This window comes from Budorcas taxicolor, chromosome 8, assembly GCF_023091745.1.
Source record: "Budorcas taxicolor isolate Tak-1 chromosome 8, Takin1.1, whole genome shotgun sequence".
Classification (NCBI taxonomy): Eukaryota; Metazoa; Chordata; class Mammalia; order Artiodactyla; family Bovidae; genus Budorcas; species Budorcas taxicolor.
In genome coordinates this window covers 111,062,136-111,086,965 of record NC_068917.1, presented here as the reverse complement: position 1 = coordinate 111,086,965, position 24,830 = coordinate 111,062,136, and positions in this window count along the sequence as shown.

Here is a 24,830-nt window from a genome sequence, read left to right as displayed (position 1 = left end):
GCTTTGGGCATAGTCAATAAAGCAGAAATAGATGTTTCTCTGGAACTTTCTTGCTTTTTCCATGATCCAGCAGATGTTGGCAATTTGATCTCTGGTTCCTTTGCCTTTTCTAACACCAACTTGAACATCTGGAAGTTCATGGTTCATGTATTGCTGAACCCTGGCTTGGAGAATTTGAGCATTACTTTACTAGCGTGTGAGATGAGTGCAGTTGTGTGGTAGTTTGAGCATTCTTTGGCATTGCCTTTCTTTGAGATTGGAATGAAAGTTTTCCAGTCCTATGGCCACTGCTGAGTTTTCCAAATGTGCTGGCATATTGAGTGCAGCACTTCCACAGCATCATCTTTCAGGATTTGAAACAGCTCAACTGCAATTCCATCACCTCCACTAGCTTTGTTCATAGTGATGCTTTCCAAGGCCCACTTGACTTCACATTCCAGAATGTCTGGCTCTAGGTGAGTGATCACATCATCATGATTATCTTGGTAGTGAAGATCTTTTTTGTACAGTTCTGTGTATTCTTGCCACCTCTTTTTAATATCTTCTGCTTCTGTTAGGGCCAGACGATTTCTGTCCTTTATCGAACTCATCTTTGCATGAAATGTTCCCTTGGTATCTCTAATTTTCTTGAAGAGCTCTCTAGTCTTTCCCATTCTGTTGTTTTCCTCTATTTCTTTGCACTGATCACTGAGGAAGGCTTTCTTATCTCTCCTTGCTATTCTTTGGAACTTTGCATTCAGATGCTTATATCTTGCCTTATCTCCTTTGCTTTTCAATTCTCTTCTTTTCACAGCTATTTGCAAGGCCTCCTCAGACAGCCATTTTGCTTTTTGGATTTCTTTTCCATGGGGATGGTCTTGATCCCTGTCTCCTGTACAAGGTCACGAACCTCCGTCCATAGTTAATCTGGCACTCTGTCTATCAGAGCTAGTCCCTTAAATCTATGTCTCACTTCCACTGTATAATCATAAGGGATTTGATTTAGGTCATACCTGAATGGTCTAGTGGTTTTCCCCACTTTCTTCAATTTCAGTCTGAATTTGACAATAAAGAATTTATGATCTGAGCCACAGTCAGCCTCCAGTCTTGTTTTTGCTAACTGTATACAGCTTCTCCATCTTTGGCTGCAAAGAATATAATCAATCTGATTTTGGTGTTGACCATCTGGTGATGCCCATGTGTAGGGTCCTCTTGTGTTGTTGGAAGAGGGTGTTTGCTATGACCAGTGCGTTCTCCTGGCAAAACTCTATTAACTTTTGCCCTGCTTCATTCTGTACACCTGACCTGCCTCTTGAGATATCTATATGCAGGTCAGGAAGCAACAGTTAGAACTGGACAGGGAACAACAGACTGGTTAGAAATAGGAAAAAGAGTACGTCAAGGCTGTATATTGTCACCCTGCTTATTTAACTTATATGCAGAGTACATCATGAGAAATGTTGGGCTGGAAGAAACACAAGCTGGAATCAAAATTGCCTGGAAAATAGCAATAATCTCAGATATGCAGATGACACTGCCCTTATGGCAGAAAGTGAAGAGGAACTAAAAAGCCTCTTGATGAAAGTGAAAGAGGAGAGTGAAAAAGTTGGCTTCAAGCTCAACATTCAGAAAACTAAGATCACGGCATCTGTTCCCATCACTTCATGGGAAATAGATGGGGAAACAGTGGAAACAGTGTCAGACTTTATTTTTGGGGGCCCCAAAATCACTGCAAATGGTGATTGCAACCATCAAATTAAAAGATGTTTACTCCTTGGAAGGAAAGTTATGACCAACCTACACAGCATACTAAAAAGCAGAGAAATTACTTTGCCAACAAAGGTCCGTCTAGTCAGGGCTATGGTTTTTCCAGTGGTCATGTATGGATGTGAGAGTAGGACTGTGAAGAAAGCTGAGCACCAAGGAATTGATGCTTTTGAATTGTGGTGTTGGAGAAGACTCTTGAGAGTCCCCTGGACTGCAAGGAGACCCAACCAGTCCATCCTAAAGAAGATCAGCCCTGGGTGTTCATTGGAAGGACAGACGCTGAAGCTGAAACTCCAGTACTTTGGCTACCTCATGCAAAGAGTTGACTCATTGGAAAAGACCCTGATGCTCGAAGAGATTGGGAGCAGGAGAGAAGGGGATGACAGAGGATGAGATGGCTGGATGGCATCACCGACTCTATGGACAGGAGTTTGGGTAAACTCCAGGAGTTGGTGATGGACCAGGAGGCCTAGTGTGGTGTGGTTCATGGGGTCACAAAGAACTGGACATGACTGAGTGACTGAACTGAACTGAAGCATTCAGGTATTGCCAGGGATAAAAAGAATGGATGTAAGAACATCGGCATCTCACTGGGATTGGAAGTCACCCTTCAAATAAGTTTTATTTCCTGGATCCCAATCTTACAATTTAATGTCTAAGTCAACTGACGTGGTTTTTCTCACCATATTTGGATCATTTGAATATATACAGTACTTCACCCTAATAATTCAATTCAAGTAATATAGAAACAAAATCTGAGAGTTCAACAGAAAGAGAAAGGATGTTTCCATTTTACTGAGCACCTACTATTTGGCAGGCAATGGATATGGCTTTTACAGGAGGGAATTTTAATTACCATTTAAATTTTTGACCCTTCGGGGAAAAGAATCTGAGATTGAATCACATCAGATCTTCAATGAGATATTCTGAATATGATCCTGCTGCATGTAGTCTGTCAAGAAATATTTTAAACCAAGTCAAGGTGAATAATAAAAGTGTGGCCCTCATAGACTTTCTAACAGTTACTCACAAAGTATGGGTTAGTCTGAAATTCAGCATGAAGTTGCAGAGGAATTACAGGAACTTAGACTCATGAGGGAGATTTTAAGTAGCTCTCTTTCCCTTGAGGACCTGATGTCATAGTGAGGTAAGAAGAACCCCTAAAAACAGCACTGACACTGTCATTAATTAGAAGCAAAGCCACTGGCGATGGAGAGAAAGTACTCAGTAGTTCCTCCCTGGGGTCTGGGCTGGGATGATTCCCCAGAGGGTTATTTCCAGTTCTGTGTGAGTTAATGATTCCAGTGTAATCAACCCTAGTCAAAGAGAATGTAACATTGAGAACAAACCAAAGAAAATGGTTGGGATTACACATAAACTCTCTTTGGATATTTGCAGGCTCACAAAGCTAATGAGTTTCCCATTCAGACTCTCCTGTGGCTGTCTGCTATAACAGCCCTAACCATTCTGAGGAAAGTGCTACCGAAGTTGGGGAGGGGGTGGCTGTTATGGCTGAATGCTGAAGAAGGCAGTTTTGTAAGGGAGGAAGGTCTTTCTCCCGTGGCTGCCTTTGCTGACGGGAAAATGCAAAGCCCAGGGAAGGAGAGCCAGATGCTTGACAAAAGCCATTTTGGCTTCTGTGAAACAGCAATGAGAATGGAGAGGGGAGGGGAGAGGATGAAGAAGCACGCAGCCCATCCAGCCACGGGAGAACTAGGGCGTCCTTTGAGGCTTGAAGAGGATACTTACAGAAAAAATTCAACTGCACCCAAAGACGGGCAGTAAACATGCAAAACTCATTACACTCAGTGAATAGAAATAACACCTAGAGAAGAGATGAACCTGCTGATTACAAACCCCATTGTTTGTAAAGGGAAGGGAGAGATATTTTAGATATATTAAGTATTATTTTTCTGTCTCCATGGAGCAAAAAAAGAAAAAAAGGTAATGTAGTTCAAGATTTTTCATATTTTATAAATCATCAGAAGTTATGTATCTGTGAAAATTTGTCTAGAAGTTCAAAATATAAAATATATTAAAGGATATCTATCAGGTTTAGTAAAGCAACTATACTCCAATAAAAATTAATTTAAAAACCCAGATCTACCACATTTAAGGAAAAGTAGAGACTCAAATCCAATCTCTTCTCCTAAATTCCTGGCCCAGATAATCATCCTGGGATCCCTCAAGAAAACCTGAGAGATCAGAAAAAACAGCTTGAAAATCTTTCAATCCTTCAGTTCCGTTCAGTTCAGTCACTCAGTCATGTACAACTCTTTGCAGCCCCATGGGCTGCAGCACGCCAGGCCTCCCTGTCCATCACCAACTCCCGGAGTTTACCCAAACCCATGTCGATTGAGTCGGTGATGCCATCCAACCATCTCATCCTTTGTCGTCCAGTTCTCCTCCTGCCCCCAATCCCTCCCAGCATCAGGGTCTTTTCAAATGAGTCACTTCTTCACATCAGGTGACCTAAGTATTGGAGTTTCAGCTTCAACATCAGTCCTTCCGATTAACACCCAGGACTGATCTCCTTTAGGATGGACTGGTTGGATTTCCTTGCAGTCCAAGGAATTCTCAAGAGTCTTCTCCAACACCACAGTTCAAAAGCATTGATTCTTTAGTGCTCAGATTTCTTCATAGTCCAACTCTCACATCCATACATGACCACTTGAAAAACCATAGCCTTGACTAGACAGACCTTTGTTAGCAAACTAATGTCTCTGCTTTTGAATACATTGTCTAGGTTGGTCATAACTTTCCTTCCAAGGAGTAAGCATCTTTTAATTTCATGGCTGCAGTCACCATCTGCAGTGATTTTGGAACCCCAAAAAATAAAGTCAGCCACTGTTTCCACTTTTTCCCCATCTATTTCCCATGAAGTGATGGTACCGGATGCCATGATCTTCGTTTTCTGAATGTTGAGCTTTAAGCCAACTTTTTCACTCTCATCTTTCACTTTCATCAAGAGGCTTTTTAGCTCCTCTTCACTTTCTGCCGTAAGGGTGGTGTCATCTGCATGTCTGAGGTTATTGATATTTCTCCCAGCAATCTTGATTCCAGCTTGTGCTTCCTCCAGCCCAGGGTTTCTCATGATATAGTCTGCATATAAGTTAAATAAGTAGGGCTTAGCTACATGTTATTCAAGAACTACTAGAGAAGCTGCTCAAATTCTGACCTTCAGTTTCTTCATCCTCAAGATGTCAATAATGGAAACCTCTTCAGACTGTAAAGAATCTGCCTGCAGTGCAGTGTATCTGGGTTTGATCCCTGGGCCAGGAAGATCCCCTGGAGGAGGGGATAGCCACCCATTCCAGTGTTCTTGCCTGGAGAATTCCATGGCCAGAGGAGCCTGGCAGGCTATAGTCCATGGTGACTCAAAGAGTCAGACGCGACTGAATGATGAACACTTTTCACATCAGGAATGTAGGGAACTTAAGGGATGAGACAGTTCAGGACGTGGCACATAGCAAGCTGTCAACCAGTGTTGCTTCCTTCTTTACCACTAAACACAGCATGAATTTTGCATTCTCTGAAAATCATTCTTAGTACTTTGACAACACAAGGTTATCTCTTTTTAAAAAAGTCTATTGCACTTTTTTAATCAGTACAACATTTCCTCATTTGGTCATCTGAAATTATTTACAAAATAATCATAGCAGCTACTGTTTTCTTCATGCATTGTAAACAAAAGTTTAGGATGATTATCCCTTACCATTATACAGTGGAAGTGACAAATAGATTCAAGGGATTAGATCTGATAGACAGAGCGCCTGAAGAACTATGGATAGGGGTTCATGGCACTGTACAGGAGGCAGTGATCAAAACCATCCCCAAGAGAAATAAATGCAAAAGGCAAAATGGTTGTCTGAGGAGGACTTGCAAATAGTTGAAAAAAGAAGAGAAGTGAAAAGCAAGGGAGAAAAAGGAATGTAGAGCTCCAAAGAATAGCAATCAGAGATAAGAAAGCTTTCCTATGTGAACAATGCAAAGAAATAGAGGAAAACATAGAATGGGTAAGACTAGAGATCTCTTCAGGAAAATTAAGAGATACCAGGGAACATTTCATGCAAAGATGGGGACCATAAAGGACAGAAATTGTAGGGACCTAACAGAAGCAGAAGATATTAAGAAGAGGTGGCAAAAATACACAGAAAGGGAGGACTATACAAGAAAGATCTTCATGACCCAGATAACCACAATGGTGTGATCATTCATCTAGAGCCAGATGTCTTGGAGTGTGAAGTCAAGTGGGCCTTAGGAAGCATCACTGTGAACAAATAGTGGAGGTGACAGAATTCCAGGTGAGCTATTTCAGATCCTAAGATGATGCTGTGACAGTGCTGTATTCAATAGACCAGCAAATTTGGAAAACTCAGCAGTGGCCCCAGGACTGGAAAAGGTCAGCGTTCATTCCAATCCCAAAGAAAGGCAGTGCAAAAGAATGTTCCAACTACCGTACAATTACACTTCACCTGCTAGGGAAGTAATGCTTAAAATTCTCCAAGCCAGACTGCAAATTACTTCCAGATATTTAAGAGAACTTCCAGATATTCAAGCTGGATTTAGAAAAGGCATAGGAACCAGAGATCAAATTGCCAATACTCATTGGATCATAGAAAAGCAAGAGAATTCCAGAAGAACATCTACTTCTGGTTCATTGATAGCACTAAAGTCTTTGACTGTGTGGATCCCAACAAACTGTGGAAAATTTTTGAAAAAATGGGGAAACCAAATGTCCTTACCTGCCTCTTGATCACAACAAACTGTGGAAAATTCTTAAAGAAATGGGGAAACCAAACCACCTTACCTGCCTCCTGAGAAACCTGTATGAAGGTCAAGGAACAACAGTTAGAACTGGACATGGAGCAATGGACTGGTTCTAAACTGGGAAAGGAGTACATCAAGGCTTATATTCACCTTGCTTATTTAACTTATATGCAGATTCCATCAGGCAGAATGCCTTGCTGGATGAAGCACAACCTGAAATCAAGATTGCAGGGAGAAATATCAATCACCTCAGGTATGCAGATGACACTACCCTCATGGCAGAAAGGAAAGAGGAACTAAAGAACCTCTTGATGAAGGTGAAAGAGGAGAGTGAAAACGCTGGCTTAAAACTCAGCATTCAAAAAACAAAGATCATGGTATCCAGTCCTATCACTTCATGGCAAATAGATAGGAAACAATGGAAACAGTGACAGACTTTATTTTCTTGGGCTCCGAAATCACTGCAGATGGTGACTACAGCCATGAAATTAAAAGCCATTTCCTCCTTGGAAGAAAAGCTATGAAAAACCTAGGCAATACACAGTTCAGTTCAGTCGCTCAGTCATGTCGGACTCTTTGCGACACCGTGAATCGCAGCACGCCTGGCCTCCCTGTCCATCACCAACTCCCGGAGTTCACTCAGACTCACAAATCTCGTGTATTAAAAAGCAGAGACATTACTTCGCCAACAAAGGTCTGTCTAGTCTAAGCTATGGTTTTTCCAGTAGTCATGTATGGATATGAGAGTTGGAGCATAAAAAGGCTGAGTGCTGAAGAATTGATGCCTTTGAACTGTGGTGTTGGAGAAGACTCTTGAGAGTCCCTTGGACTGCAAGGAGATCCAACCAGTCCATCCTAAAGGAGATCAGTCCTGAATATTCATTGGAAGGACTGATGCTGAAACTAAAACTCCACTACTTTGGTCACATAATGCCAAGAGCCAACTCATTGGAAAAGATCTTGATGCTGGGAAAGATAGAAGGCAGAAAGAGAAGGGGACAACAGAGAATGAGATGATTGGATATCATCACTAACTCAATGGACATGAGTTTGAGAAAACTCCAGGAGATGGTGATGAACAGGGAAGCCTGGCCTGCAGCAGTCCATAGGGTCACAAAGAGTCTGACATGACTGAGCGGCTGAACAACAACAACAGGATGCTTGTATTTATTTTCTCAAACTTCTACAACAAACCATCAGAATAGTTTCCCAATTTATGGCAAAAAAAAAAAAAAAAAATGAATAAACTGAAAACTTTCTTTAAAAATATGTACTTGATAATCCTGGCCCATGTGGATTCAAGAACCTGAACTAGAGAAATGAAATTTAGGGAAATGAGCCCAACCATGTGCTTTTGGGTTGGTAGGAAAGGAGTAAGCATCATGGTCCAATTATGATGCAAGGCGGCAAGATAGGGGTGGGCCTCCTTTGGTCAGATTTGCTATCTGATGAGACCCAGCGCAGTGATGCACATGTACTCAAGGGTACAATAGAGAGTGACCGACCTTGTTAGGGCTTCCTGCCACCCAGTGGGTCCCAGCCTCAGCTCTTTGTCTGAAACACAGAGAACAAAGACTATGTGAGTAGTGATTCAGCATATAAGGAGGGCATTCTAGATATATAGGGGAGAAGCTATTTTTATTACATGTTAGGAATTATCTGGGGACATTCAGGCTTAATTCTCTTTCAGAACCCTGATTGAAAAAGGCTAGAGCAGAAACAATTTCCCACAATACAGGATCCGAAAGTGGGTGAGAAAAAGGCAGATCTGATCCTGCAGAATGAGAGTAAAGACATCAGAGAGGCCCATCTCCCAGACTGACACATAAACCTGGAGTACTTGCTGTACCAGCACTCTTCAAAAATCATCTTCATTCTCGTTAATCTATTATGCTGTGAGTTTACCCTAGACAATCTCACAGCATGCATCTGCTCATGCACATTTATAGTGTGTTTGTGCATGTTGGTGTGCAGTTTTGTATGTGGGCACCAGTTAACTTCTAACCTCTACAATGATCTTGGATCTAGTCAAAAGAGACTAGTGGTCAGATGAAGTTAGTAACGTGAGCCATGAGTTTGGACCATGAACTCTCCCTGCCAGTTACTAATATTCAGGAAATGGACCATACTCACTAGTTCTGCCATATTCTCTCCTTCTTGGAGGACTCTGTGATCGCCGTCGGAGAAGGTGATGGCACCCCACTCCAGTACTCTTGCCTGGAAAATCCCGTGGATGGAGGAGCCTGGTAGGCTGCAGACCATCTGGTTGCTAAGAGTCGGAAACGACTGAGAGACTTCACTTTCACTTTTCACTTTCATGCCTCTGAGAAGGAAATGACAACCAACTCCAGTGTTCTGGCTTGGAGAATCCCAGGGACGGGCGAGCCTGGTGGGCTGCCGTCTCTGGGGTCGCACAGAGTCTGACACGACTGAAATGACTTAGCAGCAGCAGCAGCAATCGCCATAGATCGTGAAGAAAAGAATATGTTTTAAGAATATGTTTAATCAATAGTTGCGGTGTGTACACTGACAGCTGGAATGTAAGCCTGGGGTTCTGTAGCAGGGACCCCCAGATATACCCTTAGAGTAGTGTTGCTTATAAAGCGACACGGTGATTTCCTATTGTTTCTGGCCCTAATGAACTATTTACTTGTCATCTTAAGCAGGAAATCAGCATGGTGCTTTGGAAAGAGCTCTGCTCTGAGAGGGAGGGGATCTGGCCTCTTTCCATCCCCTACACATACCTGTGCGGGTCCACGTGCATAATGCTTATTTAATGCTATTGGTTTAATTGGATAGAACTAGACTGGCTGTGACTCTAAATGGCTCTATAAATAATCACGTAATATTTGCACTTGATTTATATATTTATTTGCTTATCCATTTTGTTATCTGTATCCTTCCTAAAGTATATACTCTGTGAGTTTTGTTGTCCTTGACTTTTATTTACTGAATGTTTCTAGTGGCTTAAAATGGTTCTTGGTCCCTAGTAGGTGATCAATAAATATTTGTTAAATAAATGAACACCCTTTTATTGAGTTTTTAGAAATATGCCAGGCATATTATACAAAACAATTTAATACATGCTATGAAATTTGATCAAACTTTAGTGTGCACATGCATCTCCTGATGTCTTCTTAAAATGCAGATTGTGTTCAGGCTTGTGACCGGGTCTGAGAGTTTGCATTTCTATCAAGCTGTCAGTTGATGACTCTCAGACAGGTACCATACGTACAGCAGCAAGGATCAAATTCTCATATTGACCCATTGCATAGATGCCTTTCCATCTCCTTTGTTTTTTTTTTAGAGAAGGAAACTGAGTCTTCTGAATATTCAGAAACTTATTCAAGGTCACACAGCTAATGAGCAAGGGTTTAATAACACAAAAAATAAGCTATCATGTCTCTGAGTTATAAACCCTGAAAAATACATATCCAGGTATGTGCATTTGGATTGCTGCAGGTAAATGTTTCAAGTGTACTTAGAGTGAGCTCTGTGCCTAGAGATAAAAGTACCTCAATTATTCAATCAATTAAATATTTATTGAAGCTCATCTCTAGGTAGCTCACTGCCTATATGAATGCCTCACTTTGTTTTGAAAAATCATCTCTATTTCTTTTTATCTATCCATCCATATGTATCTGGCATTAGGAACAAGCAGAGTTTCTCTCACAGCATTCTTCAGTGAAAAAAGTTAAGAACTGCCCTCAAAGAAAACTCTAGCAGGCTCATTCTCAGATAATAGTTGAGCATCATTTTAAATTGCATACACAAGCTCAGCTCAGGATTTGTCCCAATGCATCCAAGAGTTTTGTTTGCTTTTTTAAAACCTTGCTATAAAATACAAACCAAAAATTACTATTTTAACTACTTTAAAGTGTATACTTCAGTGGCATTTAGTATACTTACAATGTTGTGCAATCATTCCTGGCAATTATAGAATAATTTATCACCTTGAAAGGAAATCCCACACCCACTGAGTAGTCATTCCCTGCTCTCCCCTTTCCTCAGCTCCTGTTGATGACTACTACTCCTTGTGTCTATGAATTTGTCTGTTCTGAATATCTCCTAGAAATGGATTTATATGTTGTGTGTTTTTTTTTAATCTGGCTTATTTCATTTAGTATCATGTTTTCAAGTCCCTGTATGTTGTCTGTGTATCAGTACTGCATTCTTTCTGTGGCTGGATAATATTTCATTGTATAAACGCATACATTTTTAGTGCCTTCATCAGCTGGTAGCTATAAGCTGTCTTTACTTTTCGGCTATCATAAACCACTTGTTTCGAGTCTTTCTGGTCAGAGATCTAGGAGTAGAAATGTGGGGTCATAAGGTAGTTCTGTGTTTAGCTTCTTGAAGAAACACCAAACTCTTTCCCACAGGTGGCTGAGTCAGTTTACATTCCACCAGCAACGTACAAGGTGTCCAATCTCTCCACATCCTCACCAACACATTGCTGCTGCTGCTGCTGCTGCTAAGTCGCGTCAGTCGTGTCTGACTCTGTGCGACCCCATAGACGGCAGCCCATCAGGCTCCACCATCCCTGGGATTCTCCAGGCAAGCACACTGGAGTGGGGTGCCATCTACTTCTCCGTGGTAGGATATGTATATTTTTTAAAGGTTAGTAACCAATTATAATTTCCTTAATAAAGGTGAAAGTGCCAGATTTCAAGAGGACAATTATGATAACTCATTCAGGTCTTTCATAAAGATTTTTCTATTTGTTTCTAGTTTGTGGAAAACCCACCCTTTGGGGATTAAACCTTTGAGAAAAATTGAAGTGTACAATATAATGCTAAAACAGTGTAGCAATTACTCTTTGAAAGTTTCTACATCAAAAAGAAAAATGACACTTGGGATAATAATAACAAAAGTAAAGAAAAAAATGAATATAAAGAACTCCAAAGCCAAAATCACTTGTACTTCTTCAGAAACTCAATTGTGTCCTATATTGTTCAGGTCTGAATTAAAAGAACCCATGAACATAATCATGTGCATTTGTTTTTGTGAAAAGGAAAAATAGTTCCATTTACCTAAGGTATTAAGTATTTCTCTCTTCCATTCTCCCATCTTAATTGTTAATAAACCTCTATGATATATCAATAAATTACAACTTATAAGCCCTTCGTGGGCACATGTGTCTTGCACAGTCTAGCATACCACCGAGCAGATTCCCAACATGCGTATGTTCTTTAACACTCTCCCCTTTAGCTCTTTAGTTTAGAGAGAAGCAAGCTGTAGAGCGAGGGGAAGCAGCAGTGATCTCGCGTCTCAGTCTTAATAATTTGAAACTATGACTCATTAGAGAGTGATGACTGATATTCTACTTACACAGTTGAGTTTACCTATGAATTACTGAGAGACTAAGAATAGCAGCCAAAGAAATGAAGAGCCACCTGGCAGAGTCACACACACTGTGACCAGAAGAAAGAGATTATTCTGTCAGTTATCTAATTCTTTGACTTCTTCATGCTAGGGAGTGTTTCAACCAAAACATTAGTTTCTGTTTTTCAATGATACATCCTAGGGAGTGTGAAGTAGTATGTCTCTGAGATTTTGAAAATCATATTCCTAACAACTAGTGACTGCACTCATCAAATCTCTTCTTTCCCCCAGTTTAGACCTGATCTACCTGTAAATCTACACTAGGCAAGGGAATACTGGTGGGTTGTTGGCATCTTCTCTATTTCTCTATCCAGCATCTGTCTCCAGTTTCTCAGAAGACTCCTTCCAGCTAAGTGATGCTTGAAATTCCTTCCTCAACTTTTAGGCATGTACCTCCAACTTGAGGTAGGGCTTGTCTGACTTAGTTCAGTTCAGTTCAGTTCAGTCACTCAAGTAGCCAAATTATAACGGATCCAAGGCCGGTCTACCTCGGCTTTCTCTCAGCATCTGGTCCATGGAAAGTGCTTGCGCATCCTTACCCTGATCACCTCTTGTGCAGGATGAGCTTACTATAACAACTTTCTATCATTTACTGTCCAAGCTGTTGGCCACCCATGCTCACCTTCTAGTTATTTTGGCCGATAGACTTACTTCAGGTCATAATGTCCATTGACCACCGTGACATACGTATCAAGTTCTCTCTAGGCTTGGAGTGAAGGCAGTCTCTGCCATCTTTCGACCCAGCAGCTCTGGGCCTCGACAGTATTTTGAAGGTACTGTATGAAGGCTTTACGGATTCCTCTCCTCTCCCAACTCTCTTTTTGATGCCCTCCTGTTTGGAAGTGAAGAATTACAGAAGTTTTTCCCTTCACTGGCTTTATAAATTCTATATATGAACATAATTTTTTTTGTACAGTCACCTTATTAATGTGTTGAATTATGTTCCCTCAAAATTAATGTTTTGAAATTCTAGTCCCTAGCAGCTCAGAATGTGACTGAATTTGAAGATATTTTCTTTAAAGGGGTGATTAAGTTAAAATGGGGTTCTTAGAGTGACGCCTGACCCAATCTGGCTGGTGTCCTTATAAGAAGAGGAGACAGGACACATGAAAGGATTCCTGGGGCCCAGATGCCCAGAGGGATGACCATCTGAAGAGGCAGGCATGTGGAAGCCAAGGAGAGAGGCTTCAGAGGAAACCAAACCTGCCCACACCTTGATCATTGACTTCCAGCCTCCAGAACCGTGAGAAAATAAGTTGTTGTTACTTAAGCCACCCAGTCTGTGCTATTTTGTTATGGCAACCTGGACAAATGAATGCAGCCCCTTAGGGGAAACATAGGCAGGAAGTAGCCGATTCCAACACTAAGTGACCTACAGGAAGCTTAGTGATCACTGGCTCCGAAGTCCCACATTTTCCACTGGGGACTGGCTTTACCCTCACTAGCCTGTGTTCTTGGGGAATGTGACCTTGGGTTTCCAAAAAGATTTCCACAGTTACAAAATGGGGATACTAATGGGGAAACTATTCTATTACAGAAGGCTTTAAACCAATGGTAACCATTTATTTGTTCACATGAGACTCACTCCAACCTCTGAAGGATTGTGGGGCTTAAATGAGAGAATCTATGTGAAAGCACTTTCTAAATTCTAAAGTGTTATAAAATGCTCATTAATACAATCACAACATCTACAAAACTGTTAATGGGGGGGAGGAAATCGATTGCTGTATTATTTTGTTTTGAGTGCGGGGTCAGGGTGGTAAAGCAGCACACACGCCCCTCCGCCTGTCAGCAACCAACAATTAATCCATCTCAGGGTATTTTTAAATATCGGGAATCAGGCGTTTTCATTCAGCAGCTGGAAGACTGCCATACAAAACAGCCAGCATCAGCTATCAGCTGAATTAATACTTGCTGCTACTAAGAACTCAATCCCTTCACCACTTTCTTCACTTCTGCTAGTTCTTGCAAAGCAGCCAACACACAGCTCCCTGGAGCTGGGCTTAGGCATATACATGAAGCCTGGACCTCTCACTCCACTATCCACGAGATCAAGGATGCATTAACTACAGAGCATCCGTAAGTGCTAGGAAATGTGGTAGACACTATGTATACATGCAGTAGCTCATGTCACGGAGAAGGCGATGGCACCCCACTCCAGTGCTCTTGCCTGGAAAATCCCATGGACGGAGAAGCCTGGTGGGCTGCAGTCAATGGGTCGCTAAGAGTCGGACATGACTGAGCGACTTCACTTTCACTTTTCACTTTCATGCATTGGAGAAGGAAATGGCAACCCACTCCAGTGTTCTTGCCTGGAGAATCCCAGGGACGGGGGAGCCTGGTGGGAGGCTGTCTCTGGGGTTGCACAGAGTCGGACACGACTGAAGCAATTTAGCAGCAGCTCATGTCAGCCCCTTAGGGTAGGAAGTAATGCTTCCCTGGTGGCTCAGACTGCAAAGAATCTGCCTTAAATGCAGGAGACCTAGGTTTGATCCCTGGGTTGGGAAGATCTCCTGGAGAAGGGAATAGCAACCCACTTCAGTATTCTTGCCTGGAGAATCCCATGCCCAGGGGAGTTCAGTGGGCTACAGTCCATGGGAGTCACAAAGAGTCAGACACGACTGAGTGATTAACACACACACATATCTTATTTTTAAGTAAACAAGTTTAAAGAGGTCAGTAACTTTCCACCCATGCATTTGACAGGTTATTGATTGAATACTTTTTATTTGCTTGGAGAAAGGAATGGCAACTCACTTCAGTATTCCTGCCTGGAGAACTCCATGGACAGAGGAGCCTGTCAGGCTACAGTCCATGGGGTCACAAAGAGTCAGACTCTACTGAGGGACTTTCGCTTCACTCACATGTTTTGCTAATTCTTGTGTATATGCTGGAGAATACAACACGGAACTTTCATTCTTGTGGGGAAGCAGACCATAGGAAACAAAGGAGCAAATATATTTATACATCATATTACTTTTGCTTTCCAAAGGAAATTCACAAGATAGCCATTCACTATATGGAATTTAAATATCTTGGAGTGGGGGACCAGACAATAAACAAAACACAAGTAAACAATGATTTGAGTTCCATGAAGGGACTTCACAGGAGGAATGGTAAAAAACTCAAGTAGGTGGGTGAGAAAGTGTACTTAATCAGGAAACTAAGGGTGAAAAGGGGTCATCTGTCTAAAGGACAACATGGAGACAAAGTTGTAATGGTATGATTTAAGCCTCTTCATCTCCTCTTGAAGAACTTAGACACTTTTCTGGTGTTAGAAGTTGACACATTCTCTTTTTCACTAAAGCTAAAATTTAGGAATTTAAGTATAGATCCAAGGAGAGAATAGACCCTAGTATAGACCCAAGAATCAAATTGTAAGACCTTTCAGTGACACTTACCAGTTGGTGTCTTTAGAAAACTCATTTCACCTTCCTGAGTTGCAGCTTTCAAGTCTACCTTGTTAAACCTGTGGCACTGGTCTCAGGATCCAGGGGCAGTGTACATGAAAATGCTTTTGGACATACTACACAAATGTAAGAGATTACTGATAACAGCGAAAACTTCCAATAGGAAAATGTGATGTTCCACATCTGTCATTCAATGTGATGTTGACCCAATAGGTTAAACCTCTTCCAGAAGAGTTTATACTCAGTTAGATCCCTGTAAACAGCCCTGATCACAAACCTGCTGACAAACCACAGCTCACTCCCAGTTGCTTTCAGGATAAGGGGCACGCCACCCAGCCTCCTCCCCAAATTTCTCCCCTCTGGCTGTTGTTGTCATTGTCGTTCAGTTGCCAAGTCCTGTCCTACACTTCACCATCCCATGGGCTTCAGCACACTAGGCTTCCCTGTCCCTCCTCATCTCCCACAGTTTGTCCAAGTTCATGTCCATTGAATCAGTGACATCATCCAACCAGCTTGTCCTCTTCTCCAGCCTTCAATCTTTCCCAGTCCTTTGAGTTCAGTTCAGTCGTTCAGTCATGTCCGACTCTTTGCGACCCCATGAATCGCAGCACGCCAGGCCTCCCTATCCATCACCATCTTCCGGAGTCCACTCAGACTCACATCCATCGAGTCAGTGATGCCATCCAGCAATCTCATCCTCAGTCGTCCCCTTCTCCTCCTGCCCCCAATCCCTCCCAGCATCAGAGTCTTTTCCAAAGAGTCAACTCTTCGCATGAGGTGTCCAAAGTACTGGAGTTTCAGCTTTAGCATCATTCTTTCCAAAGAAATCCCAGGGTAGATCTCCTTCAGAATGGACTGGTTGGATCTCCTTGCAGTCCAAGGGACTCTCAAGAGTCTTCTCCAGCACCACAGTTCAAAAGCATCAATTCTTCAACGCTCAGCTTTCTTCACAGTCCAACTCTCACATCCATACATGACCACAGGAAAAACCATAGCCTTGGCTAGACGGACCTTAGTTGGCAAAGTAATGTCTCTGCTTTTGAATATATTATCTAGGTTGGTCATAACTTTTCTTCCAAGGAGTAAGCGTCTTTTAATTTAGGACTGGTCTTTTCCAATGAATCACCTCTTTACATTAAGTGGCCAAACTATTGGAGATTCAGCTTCAGTCCTTCCAAAGAATATCCAGGGTTGATGTCCTTTAGGATTGACTGGTTTGGTCTCCTTGCTTTCCAAGGGACTGTCAAGAGTCTTCTCTAGCCCCACACTTAGAAGCATTGATTCCTCAGCAGTCTGCCTTCTTTATTGCTTTATTTATTCTTCCCTCCGACCACCCTCCCAAACTCTAGTATCGTTTCGCAAATATCTGGTATTTTAAAAATCATTCAGGTGCTCATGGAGACTTGATAAATACCCAGATTTCAAGATATTACTTTCTTACTGACTATTAATCTTGAGCCAAGGAATCTATATATTTAATATGTAGTACAGGTGATTATTGTAATCAATTTATTTGGAGAAGTACTATAGGCTACTGGTCCTCAAGCAGATGTGTACATAGGTATCACCCATGGAGTTTGTGAAAAAAGAAATTCCTGGGAAAACTTTCAACAACATTTTTAGTTTAGTGTGTTTGGAGGGTAACTGAAGAGTAGCATTTTTATTAAGCACCCCTCTCTCTTGCTAGCTGTTGTTTGTGGTCTGTTGTTCAAATGTAAGGAAGCACTGGTCTAGGATGTAATGAATCGTTATCTCCTGCACCCTCTGAACTTCTGCCTCTCTTTCTCTCTACCGTCTACTATCTATCTGAATTCCACTTTCTGCGAAAGGTCTTAACATTTCTGCCCCCTCCTCTGCCACCCTAGAGATATTTTTAAATATTGTGGGAAAGAGACAGTCTTTCTGAAGTACTCTATACTATGGCTTAAATTGTTATTACTAATTAGATATTCAAGGGAAAACATAGAATTTGGGGATAATTAGAAAGAAAATGAGGTAGAGAAGGAGGGGAAGAAAAGGAAGGAAAGAAAGAAGGGAAGGAGGTGGAAAGTAACCAACTATTTAAAGTTCTTTTTATGGTTTCCTGGGGGTCTAGTGGTTAAGAATCCACCTGGCAAGCCAGAGACAGGTGATCCCTGGGTGGGGAAGATCCCACTTGCCGCGGAACAACCAAGCCTGTGCAGCACAGCTACTGAACTCTGTGCTCTGGAGCCTGCGCTCTGCAACAAGAGAAATCACTGAAGTGAGAAGTCTGAGCACCACACCAAAGTGTAGCCCCCACTTGCAGCAGCTAGAGAAAGTCCTTAAGCAAAACAAAGATGCAATCCAGCCCAAAGTAGCATAAATAAATCTTTTGTACAAAGTTCTTTTTAAGTGCCAAAAATATATATGGATGTCAGAAAACCTTGGAGTCAGTCCAAGCGTGATGTATCTCTCCATACGTTTACGGATCAGGTGAACATAGTGTGAGTCGTAGTGCAAGTGCTGCAAGCGTGCAAGATCTGTGCACCACGGCAAGTGTCCTGGCTTAGAATGAGGAGGACAGATGTTCAGATAATCTTGAACTCGACAGAGCCCTTCAACCCCCATTTATTATAAAGATGCTAACTGTTTGAGGAATATATGATCCTTCCTCTAAAGTGGTGCCTGGAAAAAAGGGGGAAAAAAAAACTGCACTGAAGAAAGGGCAAGTAAAAAAGAAAACAAAGTATTTATCCGGGTAAACTATAATAATACTTCCTGAAATCTAGCTTGTGACAGAATAAATGTTTGTGTCTCCTCCATCCAAATGCATATGATGAAGCTTAAATCCTGAATGTGATGGCATTTGGAGCAAAGGTAGGTCTTTGGGAGGTAATTAGATCTTGATTATGGGGTCAGGAATATCCCCTGGAGGGGGGCACAGCAACCCATTCCAGTGTTCTTGCCTGGAGAAGCCCATGGACAGAGGAGCCTGGCAGGCTACAGGCCATAGTGTGGCAAAGAGTCAGACGCGACTAAAGTGACTTAGTATGCATGCACAATGGAGCCTTCCTGAATGAGATTACTGCTCTTCCAAGAAAAGACATGAGATGACAGAGATTAGCATGCAGGTAGAAGATGGCCATCCAAACATAAGAAAGAAAACCCCCATCAGAAAATAAGCCTGCTGGACCCTTAATTTTGGACCTCCTAGCTTCTGGAACTATAAGGCATAAATGTTGTTTAAGTTACTCAGTCTATGGGATTCTGCGATAACAACCTAAATTAACTAAGACAGACTCCAGCCCACACCGGACTTTCCTGAATCATTAAGCCTCCCATTTTCCTGTGTGTAACTTTCCCAACTCAGTTACAATCATCAGTGAGAAGAATTTTGCTTTAGAGCAAGTGTGTTAATCAGCACCAGGGGTCTTTGAGGGGAGGGGGATGGACAGAGGATGGTGATGGGTGAGGATGGTGATGGGTGAGGATGGTGATGGGTGAGGTAAGGTGATGGCTGAGGCCACTGACCTGTCTGCTCCATCAGTGGAAGCCCTTCAGTGTGAGAAGAGCCTCGAGATTTTTCATCTGAGACAGTTGATGTGATCTCACATGGACCTCAGCTGTGGGTCACTTTGTGAAATCTCCCCACTCTTCCTCCAGTGATGAAGCTAGTTTTCTTTTTCTTAGAGTCTTCCAAAGCACAGTCAAACCAAGTATGAGTGTTCATTTTTCCTCCTTTCCCTTTAGATTCAAATATATCAAATATAACATTTGCTGCCTGCTGCCTATGAATACCATTTAGGAGTTGTTTTCTGGCCCAGGGTAAAGAGCTGAAGATTGGGTGATCAACCTAAATGATTCTTTTGAAAACAGATCTAGGCTCCTGTTAATGTACACTATTGGATTCTCTTCTTCTCCCACCTCTGATGGGCCTAAAATTTTTAATGTCTTCCAAGTTAATGAAGACTAAAATTACAGGCAGATGAGAGCCTGCAAGGACGTGTGCAATCTGGTCTCTGCAGTGGCTGCCCATCAGCCTCAGTCACCCGTCAAGCTCCCATCCATCTCCAGCCTACTCCTACCTCCTCTCTGTAATCAAGACTCAGTCAAACTTGGGTTTCCTCAAGAAGCTCTCCCCAGGACAGTGCAGGCTCTCTGTGTGAATTTAATGGCCTCTTAGCACCTGCATTTCTTCTTTATATCACTTACTGCAATTATGATTAAAATAATAACAATTAAGGAATTAGTTGCTTTATTATTACTAAATTCCACAGTAGAATGGCAACTCCACAAGGATAGGGTACTTTGCTTGTGTTTGGCATTCCCAAAATTTAATAGGATGTTCAGAACTCTGAATATTTTTTGAACGAATAGCAAACAGAAATGAAGAATGTTAATAGGAAAAGCCTTGGTGTTGCTTTCCTTTGGTCTTCATTTGCAGATGTGCATAAGTTATTGGAATAGCAGGAAGCCTCCCCGCACTATAAACTGCAGGTAGAATTGTTAGGAGCTCCTAATCCCAAGATCCCTGGATGTCTGAATGCACTCACTCCTGAAAATTTTTCCTATGAATTTTCAGAAAATGCCCTTGCCATCTCCTTGGGAGTGTTGGCCTTCAGTCTCTGCTTTTTATTTTTTATTTTTCCAGTCTCTGTTTTTAGACTTGCTATCGTCCTCTGAAAATTTTGGCGTAAGACTCACTCCTCTCTTTCATTTTATGAATGTGTGGAAGCATCTAAGCCACTTCTGAATGTGGGCAATATTGCTGGAAGTTTCAGGGAGTGGGAGGAAACAGAAGTGTTCACATCGTAGTAGTACATACAGCTTTCAAAGTTTCCAGTACCCACCCATCAGGCAGGTCTCCCCCTAACATTTAGTTTCCCCCCAAACTACCTGTACGTTCTCAGCTCTTTCCTGAATCTTCTCTCAGCCTCCCATTATATATATATATATATATATATATATATATATATATATATATATATATATATTTTTTTTTTTACCCTAAACACTCTTTTCTTCTAATCCATGTCTCCTATTTAATCTCAGGAGGTCCAAACAAACTGCTCTCTTATTCTTCAACAAAGTTTCCCCTCTTCTAATGTCTTGCCATATTGCAAAATTGAATCTGACTCTTTCTGAATAGTATTCTGGATTATTTCTCTAAACAGAGATAGTTTCCTTCCCAAATAGAATGTCATTGTCAGATAGTAAGATTATGTTTACTGTTTTCATCTTATTGCTATCCCTTCTTTCAAGAATTTAATTTGTGTCCTATTTCCTTCTCAAATGATGTATATATAGAAATTTGAGTGAGTTATTTCAAATGAAAAACAAAGTAATAATGGAATTACATATAACATTGAAAAGCAATAGCTAAGGAGACATATTAGCTTAAAAAACAAGTTGGCTTAAAGCTCAATATTCAGAAAACTAAGATCACGGCATCTGGTCCCATCACTTTATGGCAAATAGGTGGGGAAACAGTGGAAACAGTGTCAGACTTTATTTTGGGGGGGCTCCAAAATCACTGCAGATGGTGATTGCAGCCATGAAATTAAAAGATGCTTACTCCTTGAAAGGAAAGTTATGACCAACCTAGATAGCATATTCAAAAGCAGAGACATTACTTTGCCAACAAAGGTCCGTCTAATCAAGGCTATGGTTTTTCCAGTAGTCATATATGGATGTGAGAGTTGGAATGTGAAGAAAGCTGAGCGCTGAAGAATCGATGCTTTTGAACTGTGGTGTCGGAGAAGACTCTTGAGAGTCCCTGGGACTACAAGGAGATCCAGCCAGTGCATCCTAAAGGAGATCAGTCCTGGGTGTTCATTGGAAGGACTGATGCTAAAGCTGAAACTCCAGTACTTTGGCCACCTCATGCGAAGAGTTGACTCATTGGGAAAGACTCTGATGCTGGGAGGGGTTGGGGGCAAGAAGAGAAGGGGACGACAGAGGATAAGAAGGCTGGATGGCATCACTGACTCGATGGATATGAGTTTGAGTAAACTCCGGGAGTTGGTGATGGACAGGGAGGCCTGGCGTGCTGCGATTCATGGGGTCGCAAAGAGTCGGACACGACCGAACTGAAGGAGACATATGTGTGTGTTAGTTGTTCAGTGGTGTCTAACCCTTTGCGACCTCATTGACTGTAGCCTGCCCGGCTCCTGTGTCCATGGGATTCTCCAGGTAAGAATACTGGAACGGGTTGCCACGCCCTCCTCCAGGGGATATTCCCCGACCAGGAATCGAACCCGCATCTCTCATACCTCCTACATTGGCAGGCAGGTTCTTTACCACTAGTGCTACCTGGGAAAGTGAAAGTGCAAGTCACTCAGTTGAGTCCGACTCTTGAGACCCATGGACTATACAGTCTGGAATTCTCCAGGCCAGAATACTGAAGTGGGTAGCCTTTCCCTGCTGCAGGGGATCTTCCTAACCCAGGGTTTGAACAAGCATATAAATCTGGCTTAAAATCTCCTTGAGTCTACAACCTATGGGACTGCAGGTAAGTTATTTAAAGTCTCTAATATTTCCTTTTCCTATCTGTGAAATGAGAATTATGATGTTTTTGGATTTTTTTAATTACATGAAATAGTAAATAACTTTTCTGCTTAAGCCAATGTGAAATTGTTTGATTTTTGCTCTCTATCAAAAGCTTGATAAATAACCCACTGTTATTACCTTATTTATTGATATGTGGCTTTTCCTATTTTAATACCATCCTCTCTGTTCACTTGACCTGTGTTTCTATGTCTACTATAGTACCAGAATTGGAACTTGACAACTCCTCAGTAAATGATACTGATTACAATAAAATAAAAAGTATTACTATTTTACTTGTTAAATGTTAATAAAATACTATGTAAGCACAGAAGTGGTGATATTATACTTGTCTTTCAATATATCACTTTAAATAAAGGAAAATTTATATGTGTGTTATATGCTTATATATACATATTTATCTATTTAAAATTTATAATAAATATGCATTAAAAATAAATAAAGATATAAGTATATAAAATGTTTTATTCCTCTTCAATTATTCATGGTTATGAAATAAAAGAACAAATATATGAATATATATAAACTTGCTTCTTCCTCCTTGTCTATCCAAATACTTCCCATCTTACTATTCTGATCACACTGATAAGTATTTTTCTTCGAGAAGCCACCCTATGCTCTTGCATAACAGCCAGATAAGAAATGGGATTGATTTTAGCCCTCATCTGTTGCAAATTAATGCAGTGTGTGGCAGTCTCCTGACCATAATGTGTAGGTTCAAAACAGGCCAGTGAGAGGTAAAATTGGACAATTTACTTGATTTGAAAACCTACCTGGTCTATTTTCTTAATATGAATAAGGAAGCCCTAATTGCTGATGGTAGACACCTTGCAACCATATGGAAAACCTGTCTGGCACTAGGAAGAATGCCAAGTCAAGAAAAGCACAAAGACATAAAGGTTATATCCCTGACCAAACTGTTCCTGAGCCCACATATTTATTTTTTTCAATTATGTGAAATAATCAATCCCTCTTTATCTCTGAACCTGATCACAAGTGGTTATAGTAACTACCTACCAAAAGCAAGCTTAATACACTCATTACTTTTGCAATAATATGCTTTCCATTCAATTTTAATGTTTTATGTTTCTGTATTTGCAACAATATCTTTTTTCCCTGATAAGACTAGTCTGCTGTTACTAATATTCTTTTATTAAATATTGGGCCTTTCACCTACTTACATTTCCAAATAAACATAAGCTCATTTAATCAAGTTTCAAAGATAAGGATGGTTTAGATTTTGACTTGAATTAAATCAAATCTAAAAATCAAGGTTAATAGACAATCTTCCATCATTTTCTCTCTTCCTATTCAGAAACCTAGTGTATCCAACCATTTAATCAAATCTTCTTTTAAATTCTCTCTATACTGATTTTATAGATGTATTTATGACTACATATTGCCCACTCAATTTACGCCCCTGTCTTTTGCACTTATTGGTATTAGTAAAGGATGTTTAAGTATGTTTTTCTCTTCAAAGGTAATTGTTATTGAACTAATAACTTCCTGGTAGTTTATGGAAATTTTCAGAAAGTGCAGTATCTTGGAAGAAGGGCACCTGGATTTAATCGTAGGTCAGTCACTAACAACCTTTTGTTTTGGGGCAGTATTTACCTTGTGTGTCTTGGAAGCATCATCTGTGAAACGGCACATTCTCCATATGTATGTCATGAATGTTAAACAAATTAATTCATGGAAAACACTTAGGATTATGCTGACACATAGGACATATAGGAAGCCTTCTTAAAAACATAGCTATCCATCATCTGTGGTCTCTCTTATTATTGTTGATATTATCCACATTATTACTGTTAACTGCTGTTTGAAAACTGAACTCAGATTGATCTCTCCTCTCTCTCTCTCACACACACACACACGCAAACACATCTATTTCCTCCTTAACATTTTCTATGTAAATGTATTTATAAGACTTTCCAAAATTAAAAATGATAATCATAATATTGGTGGACATGGTATTTGATTTATAAAACTAAGGAAGATTTTGATGGGCTTTCTTTACTGCTTGTAATCAATTTCATGACGTTTGGTTTTAGAGAGACCCTCTTTCTTATTTAAGAGTGGATTATTCCTCCCCTACTACCTTCCTTTTCTCATTTCTGCCTTTATTCTTCCTTACTTCTGAAACAGTATATAAAAACGTGTTTTTTGTGTGAAAACTTTAAACAATAACAAAAGACATACAATCAAAAATGAAACTTTTCCTTTAACACTGGCTCCATCTTGGTTCCCTTCCATAAGATTTCCCTGTTAAGAATTCAAGTGGTATATATACACAATGGAATGTTGAAAGTGAAAGTGACTTAGTCGTATCTGACTCTTTGCGACCCCATGGACTATAGCCTGCCAGGCTCCTCTGTCCATGGAATTCTCTAGGCCAGAACACTGGACTGGGTAGCCTTTCCCTTCTCCAGGGGATCTTCCCAACTGAGGGATTGAACCCAGGTCTCCTGCATTGCAGGCGGATTCTTTACTAACTGAGCCACCAATGTTACTCAACCATAAAAAGAACGAAATAATGCCATTTGCCCCAAAATGATTGGACTTAAACAAGATTGTCATATTAAGTGAAGCAAGTCAGACAGAGAAAGGAAAATATCATATGAGATCACTCATACATGGAATCTAATTTTTTAAAAAATGATACAAATGAACAGAACAGATTCATGGAACAGAAATGGAGTCACAGATTTCTAAAACAAATCTATGGTTACCAAAGGAGAAACATGAATGGGGAGATAAACCAGGAGCTTGAGATTAACATGCGACGCACTACTGTATAAAAAATAGATAATCAACAAGGGTCTATACTGCGTAGCACAGAGAACTCTACACGATATTCTATAATAATCTATATGGGTAAAGAATCTGAAAAAGCATGAATATGTAAATGTATACCTGAACCACTTTGCTGTACACCTGAAGCTAACACAATATTGTAAATTAACCATACTCCAATAAAATTTAAAAAAC